This window comes from Hirundo rustica, chromosome 10 (assembly GCF_015227805.2).
Source record: "Hirundo rustica isolate bHirRus1 chromosome 10, bHirRus1.pri.v3, whole genome shotgun sequence".
NCBI lineage: Eukaryota > Metazoa > Chordata > Aves > Passeriformes > Hirundinidae > Hirundo > Hirundo rustica.
This window is the reverse complement of record NC_053459.1, coordinates 19,404,947-19,422,011: the sequence shown is the minus strand read 5'-3', so window position 1 is coordinate 19,422,011 and position 17,065 is coordinate 19,404,947.

Genomic DNA, 17,065 nt, shown 5'->3' with positions numbered 1-17,065 from the left:
TGCAGTTGAAGGATAGACTTTTCCACTATCACAGAGGATTTGAACAAATTGCTACAACACAGGTAGAAGGAGAACTTGCCATACCATAACTCTGAGTACAGCTATTAAAAAATAAGCTGAATTCCATATTATTATTATTAGAGAAGTTGAATTCATTATTATTATTATTATTATTATTATTATCATCATCATCATCATCATCATCATCATTATATATGACAGAGAGGGTTTTTTTTCCCCAAAAGTTATTTGCAGTGAGGAAAAAAAAAAGTCGATTAAACAAACCAAAAAAAACCCAACAAAATCAGATTTTCCCAGGTTGGAATTTTCCTTGGGAAGTACTTGCTGGTCTCTTCTCCCTCTTTAGTAGTTTGTGGAAGCTTTTAAAGGGAGTGTAGCATGCAATAGACCACACTGCAAAACCATCTAATCCTGTACTTGGATAGAGGTGAGAGACACCTTAACATTTTCCATAACATGTTCCCTTAACATTGCACTGGATCTAAACAAAACTATGCTACTGGATCTAAACAAATCTATACTACAATGCTCTTCAGAACTCCCTGTTCATAAATTTTTTCAGTATTTATTTCAGTTCAAGACAGAACCATGGCAGAACATCAGAATTATCTATGGGTAATGATTTCCAGTGTTGGCATAGCTCAAATAATATTTATATTTTACAGCACAGGTTTTCTCCCAGAATATTTTATGTTTCAGTACTCTCAGGATGACAGGACAAGCATTAGACATTTGGAGACAATTATGCTTTTTTGATATCTTAATTTTAATAGCAACCCAGAGAATTGTTACCAAATACACAGTGAGGAACACTCTACCCATGTAAGAAGTTACCCAATACAGGTGGTTGGCTTGGTTTCTTGTCACTGTTTTTCTCCCTCTAAGTGACAGGGAAAAGCAAAGAAAATTTCTAGGAACAGTGTATCCTAGAGGAAAATTAAATCCTTCCATAGACAGGCCACAGCACAAAACCTTTTGAGTACCAAGAACACTGCCAAGGAAAGTTTTATATCTGCAAATGCAGGCAGTTAATACTCGTGGTATTTTCAAGCCTGACACCTGGAGCTTCATGACACATGTCAGACTTTCACAGCATCCCAGGAAAGCTGCCTGCACAGTGAAGTCTTTGTCAGACACTTCCTCTGATTCATGCTCTCTACAGCATGTGCTTATATCACCGTTACTCTGGTTAATAACCTGACCCTGAAAACTGGAAATATACTACAAATCACCACCGTGGAAGAGCTTACGTCTCAACTTCCTGACTGGATTCAAAGTTCAAATGATAAACTCATCAGTGGGTGTACTGCTTGCTGTTACTAGTGGAGAGCTATTAATCTTCCAAAAAGAACTGCAATGACTTACTCTGGATGGTAACTTCTTGATGGGGAAAGCAAGAAAAATCGTATGGCAATCACTGCTGACCCCTGCCACTAAAATGCCATTTAACAACTCTTCAAACCAGGCCTTCAAACCCAGTGGGCAGCCCGCCAACAAGATCAAAGTCAGTGGGAGCTCTGCCCGAGTGAGTTAAGTATTAATAAGTGCCCAAATAAGGCACTTATCCAGAATGCAAATATTTCTTCCTTATCCAGCATGTGGAATTCCCATTGATGTAAATGAAAGTATCATGTGTGCAGACAATGCAAACGATATCTACAGCGTGGATCAAGGGAAGGAATTTTGCCCACGGTGTTACGAAATCTTAAGCATTCATCCAGCCCGAGAACCCCAGGCTGCAGAGGAAAAAAAAAAAAAAAAGAAAAGAAAAAGTTGCACATATTCCATGTGAGAATCACACCATCCACCATCTCAAAACCTTCTGAACTGGAATAAGGCTGTTTTTCAATTGACAACCTGAAGAAGTAAAGAAACTTGATGGGTTTTGCACAGTGACAGAGAATGAGGTTTATCAAATAAAATAAGCTACTCCTTATTTGTGAATAAAAGTGTCAAGATATTTTTAAATGACTTTAGCTTAGTACTATACCTCAGAAATGCAGTTTCTAATGCTAATGTGCAGGCACTTTGACTTTAGCACCACATTTATAACTCTTGGAACAAGAATACTGTACCCGCCTCTGTGTCAGTCCTAGAGGACGCGAATACATAATTTCAGTTCACTTCCCTGACATGGAAATCAGAAAACTTGCTCCCCTGTGGCCGGGTTTCAGAATTAGGCTTTATTTACAAGTAAATCAAAGCTCGGATGGACTGAAAGACACATCATTCGTAGGCAATGACTTTGCTTGCAGATCTAATGGATCTGGACAAATGACAAACTGACTGAAATACATCTGTAACTAAATGGCATTATGATAACTCCATTATCATTCATGGAGGTCAGACTACCCAGGCCCCAGCAGTGTTCTTCTGACTGTTAATATTCTTGAAAATGTTTGCAAATACCCCAAGTTGCATGTTGCTTTCTAGTTGTCATTCACCATTTGCTACTCCCTGTCAAAATGTTTCAGTCATTAAACCAGAGAGCAGAAAATATACCACATGCCCAATCACACGTTGTGAATAATAAGAGTAGACAATTTGTGAACAAACCCAGAATCAGAATAGAATTCATGAGAACAATTTAGCAGACATCTGAATAACAGATCTCTTTCCAGACAGCAGCAATGATTTGCAGGTTGCTTCTTAATTAAAAAGGGAACAGTTAAATCCATCAAGCTTTGTGTTTTGAAAAGTGGTATTATTGTAATCCTAATATTTCATCTATATTTCCGTTTTCAAAGTGGCTTTCAGGAGACTAATTTAATTTACCTTCTCTGTTTTGACAGAAATAACATTTATTAGGACTTCAAGTTGAAAATGCTTATCAAGAACATATGACAAAATACATTACAGGGGAATACTGACTGTCTCAGAACTAAGAATTCTAAGTCCAGGAAACGCAAAGAAAAAAGTTAAATATTACAAGAAATCCAAGAATGTAAAGATATGGAAGAGTTTGATGGGTTCAGCTCTAATTCTGCCCATTGTAGTTTTTAAAGCACATCCTGAGAGCTGACTGAAAAACTCATTGTCCAATAGACACTATGCAAAGTGGCTTGGAAGCTTGATCTCTCTCAGAGCCTCTTCTCTTTTCTTACTGAACCAGCATGCAACCATTTTGTAGCTAAGGCAGATGTGGCTGTCCAGTTCTGATTTCTCCTGAAGTCACACAACAGAGCTTAAAATGAGCTATTTTTGTAAACATTCCTAGCACCGAGTCTGATTATTTGCAGAAAGCCCACCCAAAAATAAAGTAAATGCCTCTGAAGCACGGGTAAGTGGGATTGTTTTTGGTGTTATCAGCACACAGTTCCTTCACAAATGGAGTAAACCCCCACAACGCCTGGGGTCTGCTCTTTTCTCGGTTTTCCCATTTGTTTAAAGACTGATATTCTCATTTGGACCAACATCAGCACATCCCATGGCAAAACACAGCATCAGACCTCGACAGTGTGCAAGCTACGACATAAATCTGCATTGCCCACATCTGTTCTCAGTACAGACCACCCCTCCCCTGACACAGGAGTTTTACAGATGATCAGATTCCACTTTCTGTGTTCGTGGTGCTCGTTCTAGACAGAATTTTTTTCTGCACAGAAGATGAGCACAAGGCTATTCAAGCCACAATTAAGCCCTCAGAAACAGGCCTTAAGTGATGCATAGGTTGCTGTCAGCTCCCTTATTTTCACCCTATGTAATTTCTGCCATCACCCACTCACATTATGTTATTGTCTATGGCTTCAGAAAATTACTACTAGTGCATGCATAACTTCCATTCAACAAAGAGCCTCAATGATTGTTTTCTTAAACGCCCTCTGAGCTTCCCATATTGGCTCTTGTGCTTTTACAAATACATTTCCCCAGTATGAAATGTCTCTCCCATCTTGTATGGGAAGGAGTATGATTCAGAGTTCACTCTGGAACATCTCATCAGGGAAAAAGAATTGGCTATGCATCATTTCCATTCCTAACACTATACTGACCTCTAGAGTAAGAAGCGCTGCACATCTGACAATTCTGCCGGGAAGCCCGGAAAGAAAGTAAAATGAAGTGTCTGAGGAGTTGTCTGCCCTCAGGACAGGTCCCAGGAGCAAGGCACAGGGACAGCACAGAGCCCTCGAGGCTGAAAGGGATCTGCTTCAGGTGATAATACGGATTAAGGTTCTGGCCGTGCCTTATCCTTCATGAGCGGGACCAGGAGTCTCACGGCACCTCATGCAGAATTTTACATTTCGATTCATGTCCCGGGGATTAGAAAACTTCAGCTCCTACAGACTGGCAATGGCTCACACAGCCTCAGCTCTTTACTCTCGTTTTCACTCTTCAAACAATAGTATTTAGATCTGAACATGTTCTGAGCTATATCTCCTCTAGGGAAAGCAATAAAAATATGTTCACAGTTTTCTCTAATTATATCAATTTCCTTTGCCTTCTCTTTTCCTTTTTCTAAGCACTCAGCTGAAATATTGGTTACAATACTTTTCAAGTAGGAGTGAGCTCTCTTCAGGAAAACTTTTCAAGGCTTCAAAAGCATATTCCAAAAAGTCTCAGCTTGAAAGTAGGCTTTACTTGTCTTCACCTGGATTTATCCAGGAAACCCCTACGCACTCTGACTGGCAAAGTACTGAAATGTGAGAGGAAAACAGCTGCTTTACACCATAGTGACTGGATTGCCTCTTAGGTATAGTCAAGAAATGGAAATGCCTAAGAACACATTACTAAGGTTGAAAGAATCCATTAAGAGACACATGGCTCCCATTCAGGCTCTGGGCAGCACACAGGAGCAATATGGACAACCCCTGCCAGTTTCAAGAACTGCCCACAGAATTAGCTGGCTGAGTTACACCATCAGCCAAATGCCTCAGAATTTCCTTTTACATCCTGAGTACAAAGTACTGTGGACTTTTGAAGCTGTCTCACAATCAGAGGTCTTTTGGTGTGATGGATTTGCACAACGATAACCTTCAACAATTTAAAGTAGTTTCTCATCTCCAGCAACAAGATTTTTTTTTTTTTTTTTCCAGTTTAAGTGAGCTATTTCTGGTCTCTTGTTCCCTCAGGTGAAGCCAGACCAATCTTTTACAAACAGGTATAGTCACAGGCAAGACCTCCGAACTTCTGCTGACTGGAAGGCAGAAAGCCACTTTCTTCCGATCTTCTGCATTACTGCAGCAAAGCTCAGAGTAAATTTAAAAACAGCACTAGTAAAAGTTTTTCTATTAAAAAAAAAGAGATTCTCTAAGAATTACATTGATACTTAAAAAAACCCCCCAAGATGTATGTGGCACTACAAAAAGCTTTTCTGTGATTTTTAAAAATAGCAACTTCCAATGAGACGTTAAAATGAAAAGAAAGCCTCATGCTTAAGATTTCAAAAGGTACACAACTTGCACTGATTTTCTGCATTAATTCCCTTCAGGATCAAAAGCAGCGTGTACTTTTCCACAAAACCATGAAAAGCCCAATTGTTACTAAACACAGGTCAGCATTAAAGTATTTCAAGCAGCCAGGAGCCAAGCACGAGCAGCAAGTGAAATGGCAGGGCCACAGCCAACTTGGTGTTAAGGCACAGGGAGCAGAGTTATGCAATAAAGGGTAAAATGGGTTTCTCCAAAAAGGTGGGTGGGTTTTTTTTGTTGTGTTTTTTAGGGAGGTGGGGTTTTTGGGGTTTTTTTGGGGGTGTTTTTTTTGTGTGTGTGCGTGGTTTGTTGTTGTTGTTGTTGTTGGTTTGTTTGTTTTTTGGTTGGTTGGTTGGTTTTTTCCCAGACTACACCATGCTGAGACCATCCTGCTCTGTGGGAACAGGCAAACACAGCACCCCCAGAGCACAGGCTGCAGTCACTCACAGCAAAGGCAAGCACACAGGTGCTCAGCCCCTCTGCAGCACAGCTGGCACCTCCACTGTCCCCAGGGGCACAAGAAGAAGGTAACAAAAGGAATCACATCCTTCAGGGACAATCCTCCTGACTAACACATCCTTTGCACCCACCATATGCCCCTGAGGACCCTTTCAGAGCTGTAAAACATCCCCTTGAGGATCTTATTGGGCAGCTAACACAACCCTGTCCTTGTGCTGCAGGGAGAAACTGTGGAGAGACAATGCAAAACACTCTCTCACCATCTGCAATGGGGCTGCAGGTTCTTTGGGATAATCTTAAAGACTTTGCAGGGAAGTTAATTTCAGCCCTCCAGCTCACGGACCTTAAACCACAATTTATTTTATGAAGGGGACCCATATCTGAAGGAATACATAGAGTTCTTCTCTGAGACCATTTTTGGTCTTGCTCTCAGCACTCTGTGAGCCCCCCAGTAGCCCCAGGGTGTCTCTGTGCCCGGGTGCTGATGTTTCCCACTCCCAAGCCTCAGCACACATTCAGGCTGACCATGGCAGGTGTGGAGCAGGGAGGGCTGGAGGTGTGTCACTGTACCACTTTGGGGTTAAGCACACACACTCAAGGGTGTGATGAAAATTACACCTTCAGAGGAATGCACAGCAGGGTTAGTGTGGGGCCCTGGGCTGCACAGGCTGCCCAACATTGCTATGATGGGGATCAGTGATGGAGCAGCTGCAACCTGAGCTAGAAGGAAGCCACCAAAGCCTGCATTTTATTTATGTTTTACATGCTACCTCCTAAAATAAAAATCAATATGTGTCAGACTAGTGATGTTTAAATAGATAATTCCCTTCCTAGTAAACTGATGCTCCTCCTTGCCTGCATGATAAAGAGTTCAGGGAACACAAAACAAGAAAAGTCCTTGGAGAGAGATCAGAGGTGCTCAAGAGACTTGAGGTTATAGGAGGAGGAGGAGGCAGAAAACCAAAATCACTAGCAAACTGCTCAAGGTCAAAATCCAATGTGCATTGTCAAGATGTGCTGCTTTGTTTTTAATCCCAGAGTTAAGAGAAGACCAGAGCCATTGTGTGCATCCTCCAGGGCTGCACTGGGAGCTGGATGAGTAGATAAGTAACCAAAAGCCAACAATTCAGAACACAATGAGAAAAGCAGAAGGGCGAGTGAGAGGACAAGGCATGCCAAGAGGGGGAGCCCAGATCTTCCAGCAGTTTCACCAGGAGCTGGAGGAAACACTCCGCATGGGGCAGATACACAGGTCAAGGGTGAATCTTCATTCCTGCTGTCGTGTGAGATGCAGTTATCTGTTTCAAGAGTGCCTTGGCTGATCAGCAGCCAAGAGGAAGCCTAAAGGCTGTTTAGTAATTGGTACTGTGCTGGGCTTTCTTGGTTTTCCTTCTAACTACCGTGCTGTTTCTATCTTTTTTTATTTTACATCTCTAAATGTGTTTCAGTCTACTGCTGACCCAGAAACGAAAAGAATTAACCCTGTTGCTATTATTCATTATTGACTCTCTCACAGAGTAAGTGCTTGGCTTTTGAGTGAGGAGCAGAGGGCAGTGGCTGAAGTCCTGTGGGCCAAGCTGGGGGAAACTGCCAGAAAGTTTTTATAAATATAGATAGAAAATATAAATATAGATGATGATGCACTGGATGTTGGGTTTTGTATTTGTTCGTAAGACCCTCAGAGTGCGCTGGGTTTGTATCTATGCTCTGCCACACTGCTCTTTATTGAATAACTTGCATGTTAAAAAGCAATGGTGTCCCTTTCTCTGCAGTGGCACATACTTGGCTGCCAACTGACGTGATTACACCAGGTTATGAGTGTACAAGAAAGTGCATCAAGGGACAGCACTGGGGACACAGGAGTGGGGCAGGACAAAGCCATTTTGTGAACAGGAATATCCCAACTTGTACTGGACAAAGGCACTGTTTGATAGATTTTTTTGTCCTACCTGTTGATAAATTTAGGCCAAAATTTCTACTGGGGACAAGGAATCACTGGCCAGCGTATTTGTATGATGCCACACTCTCAATCCCCCCTGAAAATATACAGGATATTATGCTGGGGTGGGGACTACTGGTGCCGCAGACCTGCCAAAGGCAAGGGATCCCTTTGCCCCTGCAAGGGCAAGCACCCACATCTCAGAGAAGTTAAAACATGTCTGACATCCATGGCAGTCACAAACTTGTTTTGGCTACACAGCAGTTTCTCTTCAGGAAGGGACAACAGTCATTTTACAATGTCATTTCTCAATCAGATTATGTCAGTTTGCACAGGCCGCCAGAAGACAAAATCAAAGTCTCTTCCAAACAACTCCCTGTACTGCCAGCTCCTTTCTGTACCAAAACAAGCATCTGTCTGGCCAAGATTTCCCTTTGTAGTGTTAGCTTTGACCTAGATCACTTTCTTGGCCTCCTTCTCTGAAAAAGCAAGAAGGGTCCGCGTAGGATGAGGGACAAGAACGGGCAGGCAGCAGCACCAGCTTCCAGGAATAGTGACAGCTTTTCATTACTTTATATGATTGCACAATTAGGGCACAAGTTGCGTGATACCATTCTTGGATGAATAGCTAGAACTTCCTAAATAAGGATTACAAGTGATAAATAATTAAAGAAATAGAAGATAATACATGACAGGCAGTTAATACCTTTTCTGGGAACAAACGTCAAATAATTCAATTCGTCTGAAAGACAGTAATTCGTTAAACATGGATGTGAGAAAGAGAAGTTTGGTGTGAACATCTGAGATGAACCAATAATGATCATGAATGTGGTCAAGATGCACAGTCATTGGGGACCGAGATAATGTCGTTTGGACAAGAGCAATGCTTTTGTGGCATTCAAGCAGTTCTCTGAAGACTTTATGAGGTTCTAAAGCTTTGTAGTGTCGGGCTCCTTTCTGACATTTGGTAGCCAAGAATCTTGAAAAGTTCAGAGGGAATATGGGGAGGCGAAGAAAGGAAGCAGTGAAGAGGGGAAAGCATAAAACATCATGGAAGGGCCACCTCTTTTCAGCAGAAAAGTCTGCTGGGTTAAAAATGGCAATTTTCCCATTGTACCCTGAGGCCTTGCTGCCAGAGGTGTAAGCTCTGAATCCAAGAGTAATCCTCTTTAAAACCACACAGAGAATCGTGTGTGCTTATAGTGACAGCCATGGAAAGAAATTTCCAGGAATACTTTGAAACATCACTATTTACTCCTCACTGTGTGAACAGAGAGCCTGTGAACTAAACTTCCACAGAGACATGCTTTGAAACAGATTTGAAACTTGTGCTTTTTGTCCTCACCCAACTTCTACTAGAAGCTGAGCTTTATTTGTAAGAGAAACTAGTTTGGGCCAGCTTTGAAGCCCAGCAGATGAAAATTAACAAAGTCTCTCTCTTTCACTACATCAGCTCAGGGTTCAGCCTTGGGGGCAGATTTTCAAAAGGTTCCAGGGAAAGTTTCAAGCATTCACTATCCCTGGCTGTTATCAGAAATGCTCAGCCACCTGGCTAGGGGATACCTGGCACGAAGGCTCACACTGTCCCTGAAGGCTGAGTTAGAATTTGGCCACTTACCTGGGTGCTTATATGGAAATTTTCTTCTCTGCAAATCTTGCCTAGGGCAAGCAGTGCTCTGTACAGCCTCCGAGAACAGCATTTGCCAGCTTCCAGGTTTGTCTGGGTTCCAAAGACATTGCTCATGCACAATTCAAAGAAATGAAAAATAAGCAGAAGGTGAAATAAAATGAAGACACAATAACGCCCTAACTATATGAAAACCTGACTCAGACTGTTAACAGCCCCACCAGAGTTACTGATTGTCAAACAGCATCAAGTCAGCGTATAAGGCAGAATTGTTTGTGATGTAAATATAAAAGGGTATCCCAGACAACAGCGGCATTCCCCATGGCAACATCCTGTGAACTCTTCAGAAAATGTAAATAAAAACATAAAGTCATGTCATTGTGCACAAAAATCATGTGGAGTCCATGCCCTGCAGATATGAACTCTGTCATAATCTGTCCTCCTGGAAGCCCAGATGATTTTCTTCCCACAGATTTCTGTGTGTGTGTCTGAAAGGGGTTTCCTTCATTTAACGGCTCACATTCTGCTCTGGAGCTTGTTAGTGCAAAGGAGACACGTCTAATTTTGCTAATCCATGCTGTGAAGAGAGCCAAACAGCATTTCCTACACTCGCTGCCAGTATGAAACGAAATCACACTTCTATCAGGTTCTTAATACTATCTCACAAGATAAACTTCTGCTGTTAATAATATCTGACACTTCCATGTATGAACACCAAAAATACCTCAGAACAAATTGATCTCTGGTGTAACTGTATTGAATTTACTGGAATTAAACTAGAACTGGGCTGGCATGTTAGGGGGTCAAAGCAGTAAGTCGGTCAACCTCTTTTCCCCTCAGGCTCACCTGACAGCCAAGGTTAATGGTGCCAAGCAGAGCTCCAAACCCTTCCCTACAGCCACCAAAGGCTTGAATCAGAATTACACAACACTGGGAGGGAGCTATTTTCCTTTTTCTCTTCCCTCTGCAGAAATCTGGGTGAGGAAGGAGAGCTCAAGTCAGTGTAATTCTCTGATTCCTCATTCCAGGCTGGGGCATCTCAGTGGGGTGTGTATCCATTTTCTGCCTTGATAATTAATATACAAGCTCCTCCTGCCTCCAATGGAGAAGACAAGAAAACTGTCATAAATGCTCTGAAGTTAGGAGGAATGTTTTGCAAATATAAAGTTTGCTCATCTGACTGCTGACCAAAGACATTTTAAAAAATTAAATTCTCCCGGGCTTCATCTCCATGTCCTGGAACCTCTCTCACCTGGCAGTAACAGGTCTTCATGTGCCAATAAGAGCAGAAAGCTCACATCAATCTCCTGAGGTGTGCATCTATCTGAGGTATCACTGAGTATTGGGGGAACACACTTGGTTTGCAATTTATGGCATCACCTCACAAGGGTTAATGCAACATTTCATCCTAAATGTTCTGCTCAAAGTAGACAAACCAAGGAACCGCTTCCTTTCTGGCAAGGTGTTTTACAATACAATGTGAGTTCAACAGATTGGAAATTATAATAGCCTATAACCATGTTCAAGGCTGCTCTGACACACAAACAAAGGTTGTATTTTATACACCTACTAAGTGCCAGGACAGCAATTTACAGAACGTTCCTGCAGCTCCTGCAGTCAGCAGCGTGACTTCAGGAAAATATATTTGCAGCACCTAAGGGACAGGGAAAGGCCCAGGGGTGTGGAGCCTGAGCTTTGGAACTCATAATGCAGCAAAGGTGTGAAAGAGGTCCAGCAGAACCAGCCAGAGATGCTGAGGGGTTTGGATACCTGACAAGCAGCAACGTGCAGCTGAGCCTGGCCTCCACTGACCGCAGTGTGAAACTGCCTCTTTGAGGAGCCCCAGCCTAAGCAGTGGTTTATGTGATTTTATCCAAGAACAAAAACACCAGACCTACACATTGCAGACAAATATATGTATATATATAAAAAGGTAGGTGAACCAAGTTTATTTCCTTGGCCGTTTCCCACAAAGATGTTAACAAAGTGGTGTCAACATAAGAAAACGCCAAGGTAGTACAGGAATGGCTCATACATGCACCTGAAAGAAGAGAAATGTACAGAGGAGGCTGCAGGTGCCTGGTTGCTTCAGCCTGTCTGCACTGATAACCTTCAGTGACTGTGGGTGCTCTGACAGGTACATTTGAGGCAATATTTGCTCATTTTTTGCTGTATTTATTTGGCAATAAACAGCAAGAATACAACCATTATCAATGAATAATACTTCTATAAAATGGCTCTCTGCTAAAACAATTACTCCGGAAGCAGGTATTTTACCGTGTATAATAATTAGAAAATATCTATTGTTGAAATAACCCCTCTAAAAAGAACATTGCAGGCCCAGGTGTCCTCTATTGATGTTAAAGGAAATCCCTCATCGTTGTCACTCCAAAGAAAGAAGTGCAGTGAGAGAATTAAAGTTTGGATAAGTGCCCATGTCTCGGACATACCATATGGTAGCCATGTCTTCTCAATGCTTTAGTTGTATTAAAATGTTTATGGCATTTGCATGAGCCACATGGAACCTCTCAGTGCCATTTTCAGCCCCACAAAAGGACAATTTGGAAGTTTTCCAACATTAACCACAATGGCAGTTTGAGACTGCCCTTCCCCAGTGGCCAAGGCTGAAGAATCTTGGAGCAGAACTGTATTAACCTGTCCTACCCCCATTAGCCCTTGGCTGCCCTCCATGCCCACCTCTTACACACCTGCATTGCACAGATATTTCAGTCCACAGATGGAGGCTTTTCAGGGAAAGCCCCACCTTGGAGAAAACCAGTGGGAACAAGGCTCAGAGGGAGCAGGTTCACAAGAAATTATACCCAAAAACTAAATGCCAGAGATGGAAGCTGCAGTGGGACAAAGCAAAGTGAAGTTGAAAGCAGAACCACAACCCTTTAAACATTTAGAACAGCAATACTGCAAGAGAGAAAAGCACAAAGGCAGTGTCAGATTCAAGAGGAGGTCAGAAAAGATCAGCTTTAAGAGAATAAGAAGACAGGAGACAGATAGCACAGGGAAAAGAAACGGGAAGAAACTACAAAAGAAAATCCATCGCAGAAGATCTGACTGGTCCTTGGTGCGCTGCAGATCCCAGTTCCCAGGACAGGGATCCAAGAGAAGGCACATGCAATGGAAGTGCCTTTGGCCAGGGATGCCAGAGGCTGACAGCAGAGCCCAGCAGAGAAATTAACTCCTGGCAATGGGGCTAAGGACAAGAATATTTCCGTGTGAATAAAGGACAACACGGAGGTCACGCTGAGCACAGAGGCCCAAGGTGGAAAACACATGGATTTCTCAAGGCATTAATAGGTCTTTTGTTTCCTTTCCAAACTCTTACACTGGGAACAATCACATACCCAATTTTATCTGTGCTGAAAACCTAGAGGAATTGGGCAATAACACACAGTTATCTCAAAGGGATTTTGTCAGGTCTGCTCAGGTTTTCGTATGCTAATAGCAAGAAAATAATCTTAAATTCTGTCCTGTTTCTCTGGGAAGGTAAATATCAAGTTTGTTTGTTTGTTCTCATATTGTAGCTGATGTTTCCTCTCATGTTTTCCCATGGTTTACTCATTCACATCACAGACAGCTTGAGTTGCAGGATTCAGTTTCCTCCCTATTAAAATGCAGCCCTTGTAGGGTGGAAATTGCAAGGAGAGACCTTGTACAGCAATGCTGATCAAAAGTTTACAGAACAAGGTGTAAAATTTCCCTGGGTAAATCTCCTCCATGGTGGTGCTGCATAAAAGAGGCAAGTCTAAGCCATCAGGATAGTGGGTTTGATTTTCACCTGAGCAGCACACACAAACTCACTACCAGAGCTCACATTTGGGGCCAGCATTGCTGTTATTTGGGATAGCAGACACTACTCAGTAGTGCTTCCAGTGCTCCCTTCTCCTGTTACCAAATAAAATCAAAGTGCCACAAACAGATGAAAGCACACCAGATATTCCCAGGATTGCCCAAGGAGAGAGCAGCCCACAGCAGGCTGTGCTGAGAAGCACTGCCTCCCACGTCTTGCCCAGGGGAAAAGCTCACATATTTTGCCTCAGGCTAAGCTAGATATGATGGATAGATAGATAGATAGATAGATAGATAGATAGATAGATAGATAGATAGATAGATAGATAGATAGATAGATAGATAGACTGAGAGAGCTGGGAGAGAATCAGCAAGGATCCTAGTTAAGTTATCTCCTTTGGGGTGTAAAATCCCAGGGTGATTTTGTATCACCAAAGGGAATTTTAGTGAAGTTTGGAAATATGGGTTTGGAAATATGCCTTCCCCTTCCCAGTGTAACCTAACAGTGTGTGAGTTTAAGAGTGTTTTTTATCCAGAGAAGGTGAGACTACATCTTATGCCCACTAAACATTGCTTCCAACCTCCCAGGAAATTTGGCTGCATGAGGAATCATCCAACGTCTTAGAACAACCTCTGGGCCAGGATCACTTCTTTAATCTCAGCTGTACTAAATATTATTTCCATGAGACACATCATTCCTTTTATGCACCTAATCCCTGAAGTGTTTGCTTGGCTGCTTTTGCTGATCTTACATGAAACAGACTGTATTTTTAAAGTTCTGGTTCTGGCTCCTGTTTTTTATCAGAAACACTCAGGAAATGCAGCAGAAACATGTTATTTATTGCATATAATTTCTATATGTAATGTTTATGTGTAATTTATATATTTATTTATGGTCCCCTTCCAGCTTATGTAAAGGTGGCCTATCCGAAGAGTCCAGACCAGTGAGTTCTCTTTTAATTAATGGTTTTGATGACTCATCATGTCCTCAAGCCCATTTCATTATAGGATTTTTAGGTAGGTCACATTTAAACTCCCAAGGATGGATGGCCTAAAAAGCCTCCAGAGAATTGTTCTGACAGCAAATTCTCCTGTTAGGATTTTGCAGGTTCTTGCAAATCTGCGCTTGGCTATCCTCACTATGTATTTGCATTCATTTCAGCAGATTGAAGATTTCTTTATTATTACATTTGTTTTTATTTCTATTTGTACATTTGTTTTTTTTCTGTAGAGTGCTTAAGACTAATCAAACATCCCTTAAATTCTTAGAACTAAACAGATTGCGTTGCCCTGAAAGTTATCCCTGCAGTTAAGGTCTCCCAAGGTGTTTTCACGGCTCCTCCCTCCAACATTTTCAACATGCATTGGGATCTGCTGCCAGGAGGACTTGGCACCAGAGCACTGAGATGGGGATTGCAAGGGGATACACCCCTATCCTGTACAGCATTCCTGCCTGGAACTGGGGCATCACATCAGCCCTTTCCACCTTCCACACTCATCTTTTTAATACTGCTGTCTCTGCTAGAATCCAGTGCTAACAAACCATAAAACAGGAAGGGAGAAGAAGAGCAAGATCACTTGTTAACATGCAGAAGTCATTAATGAAGATACAGATCAAATGAAATTTAGTGGAAGGGGAAAGTAAATTAAAAGTGACACCAACAGATGCTTAGGAACAATGTACAGAAAAGAGACTGTAAATATTTACTGTGTCTCACAAAACATCAACAAGAGATGCACCAGTGAAATTAAATGGCAACAACCAGATGAAGGGATGATAGGGATTTTTATTTTTTTTTTTTTCCCCAGAACATATAATTAATTTGTGATGCATGTGCTATGAATTACTATGAGGTCAAATTAGCAGGACCCAGAAACATTCAGCTGTTTCTATCAATAAGAATATCCAGATACTTTTAACCATTAATAAAATGTGAGAGGGAATTATTGTAGGTGCTGAAACACAACTTCTATCACAAAACGTGTATTATCCTCTGAAAGCACAGATAGTCAAGCACCACTAAACTATCATGTGAAAGGGATTTTCTTGAAGAAAAAGTGGAGTAGAGAGTGTTCTGGGTCTGTCTTTTAAATAAGGAATAAAATAACCTGAAAACCAGTCGGGGAAGAAAGGTAAATGGTCATACTCAAAGCATCAAAAGTCAAAGGCAATCCCCAGAGGCAATGCAAAAAGGTCAAGGGTCATCCAGAATGGTCAAAGGTCATCCCAAAAAGCAGAAAGTTATCAGAAAGGTCAAAAGTTACTGAAAAGTTTGAGGGTCACTGAAATCTCAAATGTCACTAGAGATGTAAAATGTCACTAACACATCAAAGGTTACATAAAGGTAAAATGTCAAGGACAGATCAGAGGGCACACATGGGTCTCTCACAATGTCTAAGGTCATCAAAATTCAAGGATTAGCTTGAAATGTAAAGTGATCCAGAAGATCATGTGTCACAGAAAGGTCAAAGGTCACCCTGACAGTGATATTTTTTTTCCTGAATGGTCAAAAGTCACCCCAAATTTCCAAAGGTGGAAGACCAACCAAATATAAAAGGTCATCCCAAAAGATCAAAGGTCGTCTCAACAGGCCAAAGGTCATCCTGAAAAGCCAAAGTTCACTCAAAGGGTCAAATACTCCTCCTGAGGGTCAAAGATCACTGAGAGGTCAAAAATAATCCCAAAATTCAAACGTCAGTGGAAGGTGAGAGGTCTGCTGCTCTCTGCCTTCTTAGAGACACAGCCAAGGAGTGAAATGTGCAGAGAATGGAGTGACTTTTGTGCCCCCTGTGCGAGGGCAAGCGGTGATGTACACACTGAGATGTAATTATACAATTAATTGTAATTAATTACAAAAGCTAAATATATGTCCAGTTCAAATATTAATAAAATTAATAGATGGAATGATACAGAGACGGGACAGCAGGACAATTTCAGTATTTTGGGTAGTAATCAGCCTCTGGATTGACTGTAAAGCCTGTCCTTGTTGCACACAGTGCAAGGTTGGATATCTAAGAATTTACCCATGCTTCTGGCAGTGCTGCTTTAATAATGAGGAAGAAAATATATCCCTTCAAAGGCCCCTTGAAAGTCAGTAGCTTAAGTATAATTGTGCTGGAAGTACTGCCCTGATTTTCCTTCGTAAGGTGACCAACTCTGTGAATAGTGAGAAAGCTCAAATCCATTGCTGGCAATTACTCCAAACAGCTGTACCAATAAATTTGTATGCTGGGAGGCTTGTAAATTATGTTCTGCCATTAACCTGGCTCAATTATTCAGAGCTGACATGTCAAGCTTTTAACCAGCTACAAAGGCAGCGAGGCCAGATGCTCTTTTCGAGAGAAAATTATAAAGGACGGGAAATTGTGCTGTCATGTCACTCTGTGTTGTGCCACAGACCAAAAGGAACATTTTTAAAGGAATAACCCAGAAAGACTAAAAAAACCCAGAGTTCTTTGTTCTTCTAAAGGTCTGGTTTTATACACAGGGACTTTAGTGGTGTAAGTCAATTGCCCTGTCCCTCCAAAATCAGCTTTGCTGGGTTTGAGAAGGTTTGGGAACCAAGTGGATTCAGGTCTCTTTTAATGTTCCACATAGGAACCAGATGATTCCTTTCTCCCTTATCACCCCATTACATGATCTGTGTGTCTCCTCACATAACTCACAGCTTTTAAAAAGTCCACCAGCCTGTGGAGATGGAAAAGAGCAAAGCAAGATGTCACATGGGTGGGGCTTAATATTACATTTAATAGGACAACTCCTGCAGCAGTCCTTTCACACCTCTGCTACTGTACACAGCATTTTCTGGC